This window comes from Callithrix jacchus, chromosome 9 (genome assembly GCF_049354715.1).
Source record: "Callithrix jacchus isolate 240 chromosome 9, calJac240_pri, whole genome shotgun sequence".
Classification (NCBI taxonomy): domain Eukaryota; kingdom Metazoa; phylum Chordata; class Mammalia; order Primates; family Cebidae; genus Callithrix; species Callithrix jacchus.
In genome coordinates, this window is record NC_133510.1 from 99,161,171 (window position 1) to 99,172,329 (window position 11,159).

Sequence of the window (11,159 nt, forward strand, 5' to 3'; positions counted from 1 at the left end):
CCCAGGAGTTCAAAACCAGTCTGGGCAACATAGGGAGGCCTTGTTTCTACCAAAAATTAAAAAATTAGGTCAGGCATGGTGGTTCATGCCTATAATCCCGGCACGTGGGGGAGGCCAAGGTGGGCAGATCACCTGAGGTCGGAAGTTCAAGACCAGGCTGGACAATGTGGCGAAACCACGTCTCTACCAAAATTAGCCAGGCATGGTGATGGGTGCCTGTAGTCCTACCTACTCAGGAAGCTGAGGTAGGAGAATCGCTTGAACCTGGATGGCAGAGGTTGCAGTGAGCTGAGATTGTGCCATTACATTCTAGCCTGAGCTACAAGGGTGAGACTCTGTCTCAAAAAAAAAAAAATTAGATGGATGTTAGAGGCTGTTGTGAGCTGTGATCAAGCCATGTATTACAGCTTGAGTGACAGAGCAAGACCCTCTCTCAACATCAAAAAAAGTACTTATTATCCCAGGGAGCCATATTTTAGGGTGAGGTTCCAAGCACTCTTTCACATTCCTCAGCGATATCAAAACATCAGCAATAAGCAAAATAACCAGCAGAACTTCCCTTGCTTTCCTTCCCCTGACACCCATCCATGGGAGGAATACTGCAGCTCTTGGAGGAATCCAGCTAGGAGTTGAACAGAACTTTACCTGGAGGCTATCATGTGTCAAGTGTGTGCTTTGTGAGCAAGCGGGTGAGTGGGTGGGTCTGTCAGCAGCATTTATTAGGAAGCACCCAGGACAAGCCATGAGTTAGGGTTGGTGGTGAGGGTGTTATAAAGAATACCCTCTTTATCCTCAAGGAGCTCACACCTCTGAGAGGTACGTAGTTTAGCAAAGAAATGACTCTCATGTTGTACAGAATCCATTTAGCGCACACAAATCGTGCCTGCTCTTGTTTAGTATAAATTAATGTACATGGAACCACAGGTGTGAGAACTACCCCTTCCTGAGGGAGGCAGTGATGTTTTTACAGAGGAAGTTGTCAGAAGCGTTCAAGAGCAGTTCCATCTTGAACAGGGGCTGGGTAAAATGAAGCTGAGACCTACTGGGCTGCATTCCTAGCAGGTCAGGTATTTTTAGTCACAGGATGACATAGGAAGTTGGCAAAAGATACAGGTCACAAAGACCCTGCTGATAAAACAGGATGCGGTAAAGAAGTCGGTCAAAACCCACCAAAACCAAGATGGTGACAAAAGTTACCTATGTTCGTCTTCACTGCTCATTATACGCTGATTATAATGAATTCACATACTAAAAGACCCTCTGACCACACTGTAAAGCACCGTGACAGTTTATAGATGTCCTGACAACATCTGGAAGTTACCCTATATAGTCTAAAAAGGGGAGGAACCCTCAGTTCTGGGAAATCAATGCCCGTTTCCAAGAAAATTCATGAATAACGCATCTGTTGTTTGCCATATAATCAAGAAATAACTCTAAATATACTCAGTCAAGCAGCCCATGCCAATGCTCTGTCCATGGAGCAGCCATTGTTTTATTCCTTTATTTTCTTAATAAACTTGTTTTCACTTTATGGACTTACCCCAAATTATCTCTTGCATGAGGTCCAAGAACCCTCTCTTGGGGTCTGGATGAGGACCACTTTCTGGTAACAAGGTGACTTTTGAATGAGCATGTGTTTGGCACCTTATCTGTCACCTTTAATGCAAGCAGGTTCAGTCAAATGGGGAGGGTGGAAACCAAATCGTAACAACCCAAGAAAGTATTTAGTGTGTGTGAATTATACTTTCAAGCAGTTTGGCTTCATAGGAAAGAAAAACGAGATAAATGGTCTTTCCTCAGTCTAAATCTCATTAGTTGGAATATGTGGTCACACCAAACATCTCCAAAGTCTCAGTGGCTTGCTAAAAGAAAATCTTAGGCAAATTAAATTCAGTGGTGTTTAATTGAGCAAAGAGTGATTCAAGAATCAGGCACTCCCAAACCAGATTCTTGAGCAGTAAGGAATTATACTCTTTGGGGTCCAGAAGGTGGGCCTTTATAACCCTTGAGGCCCTATGTTTTGGGGCTCTCTCTGGACTCTTTCCCTTCTGTTTGCAAACCAATCTTTCCTAAAAATTTCACCTGTCTCGTAATGGCTAGCTAAAGGCAGAGTGGTACAAGAGGCTGCCTCCTTACTTTTGTATCCTAGGTGCCTCACTCACCTTGCCCTCATCCCTGCCCTAGGAAACTTCTGTACATCCTATTCCTCTGATTCTTTCCAACCACTCTCCCTAGAACTACAGGCTTAGTAGGGCGCCATCTGCCATCAAAGGAAGTACTTTACTACATGTCTTGCCACTTTACAAATTAGATTTCCTCTTTCCAGCTTTTTATATTATTTTTCTCATCAACCTCCACCAACTGCTAAGCCAATACTATATTATTTTAGGTTTTTGTTATTGCAGCATACCACTTCTAGGTACCAATTTTTGTATCGGTTGACGTGACACGAGCTACTGTAACTAACACTGGAATTTCAATTGCTTAACCTAATGAAAGTTATTTCTTCTCAGTCAATTCACTCCAGCCATCTTCCACATGGTGACTCAGGGCTTTACACTACTGCCACCTTGTGTCCGCCATGCCTTAGGGCATGGAGTCTTTTGCTTCCTGGCAGCAGATCACTAACGACATGGAGGATTATCCATGGGAAGTTTTTAATAGCCAGGCCTGGAAGTGGTGGACGTCAGATCTGTTTACATTCCACTGACTGGAATTCAGACATGATCACACCTAATGTAAGGGAGGCTGAGGGATATAATGTAGTTATATGCTCAGTGAGACAAGCAAACGGGCTTGGGTGAACACATGACAACCTCTTTGATGAACTCATACAGCACTAAGAAAACTGAGTCACAAACCAGTGAGTCCTTCGTGTCTTCATAGCATGATGGTCTTCGTAAGGTAGTATTCTTCCTTACGAAGTCTAAGCAATCACATCTGGGAGTGAGAGCAGGCCTTTGTTGTTAAATGGTGGGTTACCGCAGCCATTTCCTTGAGGGATAATTTCTGTAAGGTTAGCAGCAAACCTAGGATTAAACTCCACTGGTACCCCACCCACCACCCCCGATTCTTTGCCTCTGCTGATAACCCAAGAATTCCTATCTCCTCCCTCCACCCCAATCATTGGCATAGCTGGTGCCAGGGAGCTGGTGCTGAGAGACCACAGGAAAAGTGTGTCGTGACGGGAGGCTTGTAGGACTCTGTCAGCCAAAGGGGCTGAGAGCCATTTCTTCAGGAAGTTTCACTGATAATAGCTCCCTCCCGAGCAGGACTTGAGTTTTGGGAAGTGATCCCAGAAGTCACAAGTAAGGAAGTAGGAGAAGTAAGTTAGGGAAAGAGAAACGCCAACAGTAGATTATTGTCAGGAGCAACAAGGACTCAATCCCGGTAGAAACTGTCTGAGAAACCATGTGGAACACGCCTCAGAATTGTCCCTTTAGAAGCCAGGGAGAGTGGGGCATTTTTCCAGCAACTCCATCCAAATCGGTGGAGAGTTGGCCCCAGGAACATGGAGCACCCTCTCCCCCATCTACAGATTGCATTTACAAGTAGCGTAGCAAGCTTCTGTACCAGACATAGAAAGAAGGCATATGTAGGCACTTGGATGAAAGCCATCCACCTGCCTATGCCAGGAACTGCCCACAGCTTCAGGGGCACTCAGGTGGGTCCAGGGAACATGGGACACCTGCTGTAGATGGGAAAGAGGCCCAGGTAGTGAAAAGTAAGGAGCTGGACATGTCACAGGCTCTCAAAACCCACCTAGCTGACCTCACATGGTATAGCTCTCATTTGGAGTGGAACTAACTCTCCCTCCTTGTGTGTGAACTGGTATTAGCAACCAGTATGGATTGAACATTCACTATATGCCAAGAACTGTACTAAGGAGTTTATATAAATTTTCTCACTTAATACGTATTGACCATGTTTCATATACCATGGAAAACGCAAGAAATAAGTAAGACTTACTACCTGCCTTTAGACAATTTAAGCTCCAGAGGAAGGGATAAGATGAGCAAACAAAGATCTTATACAGCAAAGACTGTGATGAGGGCCATAAGAGTTATAAATACTTATGAGAAGTTAGGGGCATGAGACTGACTTCCAGGTGGTGGATCAGGCCTCATCGAGGAAAGAGGGAGCATTTGAATCTATCCTTGAAAAGCCAGTAGGATTTTGACAGGCATATTAGGACAAGTACATTTATGGATAAAGCTATGGAGTGTTGAAAAGCGGGGAGGGGAGGGACACAGGGTAGAAGGCAGGAAGTAGGTCAAGAAGGGTGTTGCCAGGAAGCTGTCACAATCTTATCATGCCTGGGGGTGAGACAAAATTCATAATCGAGATGTGAAGTCAAGGTTGGAGGAAGCCAGATCAAGCTTCAAAATGGGAAATGAAGAATGCATACAGCAGAAAGCAACAAGCATGCGGGACAGGACAAGTTTGACAAGGCGTGAGGTACAGAGGAGCAGAGGCCAGGCACTCAGGACTAATGTGATTGCTGGGGGTCTGTAGCAATTCATTTATTCAGTCACTCAATACATATCCCTCATTCACTGTTTTCACTCATTCAACAAATATTTGTTGAATACTCGCTTTGTGCCAGGCACCCACTTACATAACTGTGATATAGTTGAAGACAAACAGGAAAACTCAGTGACCTCATGGAGCGGACACAGACAACATCATATAAATAAAATACCTAGTATGTCAGACAATAAGTGTATGGAGAAAAGTAAACAGGGAGGGGTGAGAGGGAGTGCTGTCTGGGCAGACGGAGGTTGCTGTATTAAAGAGGGTGGTCAGGGAAGGCTTCTCTGAGAAAAGAATGTTTGAGCAAAGACCTGAAGGAGGAGGGAGTGAGCCACATGGCTCCCTGAGGGAATCCTGCAATTGCAAAGACTCCAGACAGGAAGGTGACTTGCTGGTCCGACACAGCAGGGAAGCAGGTATGGCTGGAGCAGAGTGAGTGAAGTGCCTGAGGGCTGGTGTTTAGTTTAGAGAGAGGAAGGCAGGCCAGATGGTAAAGGGCAGTGGTTTTCATTGGGGTGGTTCCCTCTGAGAGTGGGTGTTTGCGAAATTCATGGAGATCTTTTTGTCTTCTTCTGTAGTTGTGCCTGAATGTTTACATATTAAAATGCATCTTTTATTGTGGGCTACTTTCTTTTTATTTCTGTTTTCTACTTTAGATATGACTTTTTAAAATTGTGCATGGAGGGGGGGTCATATTATCTCTGAATTCCAATTCTGGATTGCAAAGGTTATACCATGTTGCTACTAACAGCTACTAACTTTCATCTAACAAAGCTGAGACTCCAGAGAGAGACCATAAAGAGCTTCATTATGAGAACTCTAAATTTGACTCTCTGAAGTGAGTTTTTCGAGTAGAGTTGAGCAGAGGAGTGGCGGGATCAGACTTGGGATTTAAACATTTCTCCATGCCTGCCACATGGAGAACAGACTGCAGGGGCCAGGGGAGAAGCCAGGAGACTAGTTAGGAGGTCGTGGCACTAATGGCGAAAGATGGCAGTGGCAGTGGAGAAGTAAGAAGTGGTCTGATTCCGTAATATATTTCAGAAGGCAGGAGCTACAAGATTTTCTGAAAGATTTGTAGGGTGTGAGAGAAAGAGAGGTGTTGAGAATAACGCCATATTTTTTACCTGAACATTGAAGGATGTAGATACCATCAACTGAAATGGAAAGCCTATAGGAAGAGCTGGTTTGGGGAAAACACCAGAATTTATTGGACACCATATGCTAGGAACTATTTTAGGCACCAAGAACTATCTGTTTTTTTTTCTTTTCTTTTGAGACGGAGTTTTACTCTTGTTGCCCAGGCTGGAGTGCAATGGCGCGATCTTGGCTCACTGCAACCCTCCACCTCCGAGGTTCAAGCAATTCTCCTCCCTCGGCCTCCCCAGTAGCTGGGATTACAGGTGCCTATCACCATGCTCAGCTAATTTTTTTGTATTTTTAGTAGAGGCGGGGTTTCACTATGTTGGCCAGGCTGGTCTTGAGCCCCTAACCTCAGGTGATCCATCCACCTCAGCCTTCCAAAATGCTGGGATTACAGTTGTGAGCCACCGCGCCCAGCTCAGGAACTTTCACAGGTCTGATACAGAGCATTGTGTAAAGGAGTTCATCAGGCCAGAAGTTGGGGCCAGCAAGGACCAGCCTATTTGACAGGTAGGATTCCAGCTAGACTGTAAGCCTTCTGGGGTCAGTGAGCATGGTATGGTATCTTGACCAACTCTGTGACCCACTTAGGACATGTTTGATAACTATCTATGGAATGAATGATGATTCTCTGTCTCTCATTCTCTGACTGATTCAAATAATGATGGAATGAAGGTCTATCCTTATGTGCAACCATAAAATTATTAGAATAACTGTTCTGGGTTTAGGCAAGGATTTCTTTTGGCCCATTTTGGATATTCTTATAAGACTGCAGCACTACTAGGACAGAGAGTGTATTTTATCTTTGAATCTGCAGGGCCTGGCACCTAGCAGGTATTTATTCAATGAAAGTCCTTCAATGTATTTCCTCAACATTTTTAAAATTAGGTATATTTTTATGGTGGTGAGACCATAATACTCATTTGGTTTCCTAATTTTTACTTACTCTTCTATAAAAATTATTTTTCCAAATATAGATTCTTTATTAACTACTACTTTTATGACTGCACAATGATTGATTGTATATGAATAAACTATAATTCTATTACCCATTTCCTCATTATCCAGTAAGATTCATTTGGTCTATCAAACTAATAACTAAAACATCAACGAATATTTTCCTTAATGAGGCCTGTTATGTACTTTAGGTTCTTTTAGTAAAATGGTAGATTTCTTGGTCAAGGACTATAGCAGACATTATTAATATTTACCAGCATCTGTGTTTCTCTGCTTGTTTCGGGCATGCAGGAAGGAGGCTTCATTTCTCAGCCTCCTTGCCATTGGGAAGGGCCATACAAATGGCTCTGGACAATGAAGTGTGAACAGAAGTGATGTGTGAATTTCCTGGATGTGGCTGTAGAAAGCCTATGCATGATTTGCCAATCTCTCCTATTTTCTGCAAGGGTGACCAATGACATTCCAGAAAGCAGAGTCCCTGATGACACAGAACAACCCTCCCTCTTCACCAACCTGAGTGGGTATGTTGGAACTCTAGTTCTAGTAAACTACTAGGATTCTACCTAGGTTAGAACTGAGGTTAATTTGTTACCACTGGTAACCTAGTTCTTCCTGACTAATACAGAGACTCTAAGCCTTATGACAGATTCAAGTACTTATTGGCAAATTGCACAGTGTAGATAGTAGGTACACATAGGTACCCAATAAATACCTCTTGAATGAGTTAATGAGACTGGTCACCAATATTACAGGAAATACCAGTTTTATGGCTTTACAGCAGCAATGGATTTATTATTTGATAGTTCTTGCCAACTTAACAGGCAAAAATATTGTCTCAGCTATATTTTAATTTGTATTTCTTTGCTAATTGGAAAAAGCTGAACTTTTTTTCATCTGTTGTTAGCTGTTCTCTCTTTTGTATATTATTATTCTAAAGCTTTCCTTCACTTTCAGGGACTATCTATTGAATGCCTCCACTGTTCGCTAGTGAGTAACTTTGCTATCGTGGAACTTTTATTCAGGAAGGGACAAAAATGACATGTACACAAATACTTGAATTTTTTTTCTTTCACAAAAGCACTTTTTATTTGAGGCAAAGAGAAGTCTTGCTGAAAGGATTACAGTTCTAAGCAGTCAAAACTCAGCTGTTAGTGGCATCATTTTGACTTGGCAGATTTTGCTTCTCTTTGGTCAGAAAAGGGTATTCAGGTTGTACTTTCCCCAGTGGGGCAAAAAGAAGGGCACAGCAAACTGGAAGAGACTTCTGCTCTACTGACAGGCCTCGTCAGATCCAACATGAAGCTAGACACGCCCTCGATGGCCACTCTACAGGTTGCTGTCCCACTGCTGAGTGACACAGGCTATACTACATTTGCAAGGAAAAAAATGAGGCAGGAAACACAGGTATATGTCACTTAAGGACGAGCAGGCATCCACAGCTTCAAAACTCTTCATGGAAGGGGTAATCCTTGTGGGAGGCCCAACTCACCAAGGCATAGACCCTCTAGCTCCTGTTGTAGCTGAGTAAGGTGGTCATATCCTGGCTGCTCAGTTCAAAGTCAAAGATCTCAAAGTTCTCAGCAATGTGTTCTAGTGTCACAGACTTGGGGATCACCACCAAGTTCCTCTGCATGGGGAACCGGATCAGGACCTGGGCTGTAGTTTTATTGTGCTTGGCTGTGATTGCTTTGATCCTGGGATCCTCCAGGAGGGAAGGTCCTCAGGCTTGGCCCAGGGCCTGTCCGAAGAGCCGAGGGGGGTGTAGGCAGTCACCACAATGCCTTTGGACTGGCAATGCTGGATTAACTTCTCCTGAGTAAGGTACGGGTGGCACTCAATCTGGTTAACTGCGGGCTTATACTTTAAATCAGATTTGTTTAAGATCCTCTCCACTTGGAGATGGTTGAAGTTGGAGATGCCAATAGCTTTCACTAGCCCTTCATCCACCAGCTCTTCCATGGCCGCCCACGTGTCCAGAATGTTGGTGTCACTGGGAACCATGCTGCCTGACTCATCCAATGGGAAAATTCCTTCCCAGGCTTAAAGCCAGTCAGCCAGTGAATAAGGTAGAGGTCCAGGTAGTCCAGCTTCAGGTGGCTGAGCATCTTCAGGCAGGCTCCTTTCACCAGGCCCTTCTGGTATGTGCACCACAGCTTGCTGACCATGAGGAGCTCCTCACGCTTCACCACCTGCTCCCTGAGCTTCTCCTGAGTGGCTACCCCCACCTCATTCTCATTCTGGTACATGTGGGCACAGTCGATGTGGCAGTACCCGACATCAATGGCCACCTTCACAGCCTCAGTCACCTGGCCTGGAGGGGACTTCCAGGTGCCCAGCCCGAGGATATGCATCTTGGTGCCGTTGCTCAGCATGAGGTGGCTGGCAGTGGCTGCTGCGCTCCCCAGACCCCTGCTCGGAACCTTACAAATACTTAAATATTTTAGGTAAGGCAAGTGCTATGAAGAATAAAGCAGAGTATGAAACTTAAAAGATTGGCTGGGTGTGTTTTCACACTTACTGGTCATGCAGGGCCTTTCTGATAATGAGATTTTTGAACAAAGGGGATGAGCCAAGCAGAGATTGGAAAGAAAGGTGTTCAGGCCAAGGTATCAGCACGTACAAAGGCCTTAAGACAGGGGCATGCTGGGTATTTAAGACAGGGGCATGCTGGGTATTTTGGGGGATCTAGCAAGAAGCCAATCTAGTGAGCAAGACAAGAATAGTAGGAGATGACAGTGGAGAGGTAACAGGCCAGAGCATGAAGAGTCTTGCTTTTTGCTTTTCTTTGGATTGAGATGAGAGTCAGTGAGGGCCTTTGAGCTGAGGAGTGACATCGTATGACTTACTATTATAAAGAATTACTTTGGCTTCTCTGTAGGCAGAAGTGGATAAGTGAGAAGGGGTCAGATTCTAGGTATATTTTGTGGTAGAGCTAATTGATTTTGACAATAGGTTGGATATGGGAGTGGAATGGGAGAAATAAAGGAGTCAAGAATGATTTAAAGATTTTTTCTTTTTTTGAGAGTGGGTTTCACTTTTGTTGCCTAGGCGCGATCTCAGCTCACTGCAACCTCTGCCTCCCGGGTTCAAGCAATTCTCTTGCCTCAGCCTCCTGAGTAGTTGGGATTACAGGCATGCACCACCATGTCTGGCTAATTTTTGTATTTTTTGTAGAGACAGTGTTTCACCATTTTGGCCAGGCTGGTCTCAAACTCCTGACCTCATGTGATCCGCCCGCCTCAGCTTCCCAAAATGCTGGGATTACAGGTGTGAGCCTGGTCTGATTTCAAGATTTTGACTTGAGCAATTAAAAAATGTAGTTGCCATTTACTTTATTGTTCTATTAAATTATATTTGGTGTCTTTAATAACTCCAGAAAATTTTGTATTAGAAATCAAAGAAACAGTATACTGCGGTGGATAAAGTACTTGATTTCCAGGCCAGGGGTAGGCCTTGATTGATTTCAACTAGTTATGGCTCACTGGGTGCCACAGCTGCAGTGACTGGTTCAGGGTGGTCCTTTGACCTTAGATGACCCCATCAGAGGCCCAGGACCTTCATTTAACAATCTGGGAGAGATGCTTCTTCTGCTAGAGATAAACAAGGAAGCATGCTCCCTGAGGCTTCTGGTAGCCCTCTTGCTCCTTTGAGAGAAACCAACCTTAAGATGAACTTGACATGGAAAGCAAAGAAAACTTGACATGTCACCAGGTCTTTTGTGACATGGTTGAGTCACTGCCTCCATCCTCACCTGAAATCTATCCAGAGGCTGTTCAGTTATATGAGCCAATACACTCTCCTTTGTTTGTGCCATTTAGGGCTGTATTTTCTTTTCTTTCTTTCTTTCTTTTTCTTTTTGAGATGAAGTTTTGCTCTTATTGGCTAGGCTAGAGTGCAATGGCACCAATTCAGCTCACTGAAACCTCTGCCTCCCAGGTTCAAGCGATTCTCCTGCCTCAGCTTCCTGAGTAGCTGGGATTATAGGCATGCACCACCACACCTGGCCAATTTTGTAGTTTTAGTAGAAACAGGGTTTCTCCATGTTGTCCAGGCTGGTCTCGAACTCCTGACCTCAGGTGATCCGCCCACCTCGACCTCTCAAAGTGCTGGGATTGATTACAGGCGTGAGCTATCATGCCCAGCCTTAGGCTATATTTCTATTACTTACCACTAAGCATGTCCTGACCCAGATAAGCAGCTTTCAAATAAATGCTGTCCACAGTTCTCAGGCAGAATGCTCTCACCACCTGTGATCTTAGAACACAGAAAATAGTCACCCTAGAAAATCTGCAACCCATTTGAGCCTGAGGATTGGAGGGTTGCATCACGCTCTGTAAGAGGGGAGGCCACCTTCAGAACATATGCTGTCCAAAATCCTGGAGGAATGGATCCCAGGAACTGTCAGAACAGCAGACATCACCTGGCATCACAGGATCTCAGCTGCTTCCCCAGCAATGAGGGCCGGTCCTTCTCCCTGAAACAGAGTGTCATTGGCAAGGTGCTTCTGCAGTGTTTACAGTCATCCT

The 11,159-nt window shown here is 44.5% G+C and overlaps 1 pseudogene; it reads right to left on the bottom strand.

Annotated features, from left to right (window-relative positions):
- Positions 1–7,731: 7,731 nt before the first annotated feature.
- On the bottom strand, positions 7,732–9,032 carry LOC100399828 (aldo-keto reductase family 1 member B1 pseudogene; annotated as a pseudogene).
- Between the last annotated feature and the right edge of the window lie 2,127 nt (positions 9,033–11,159).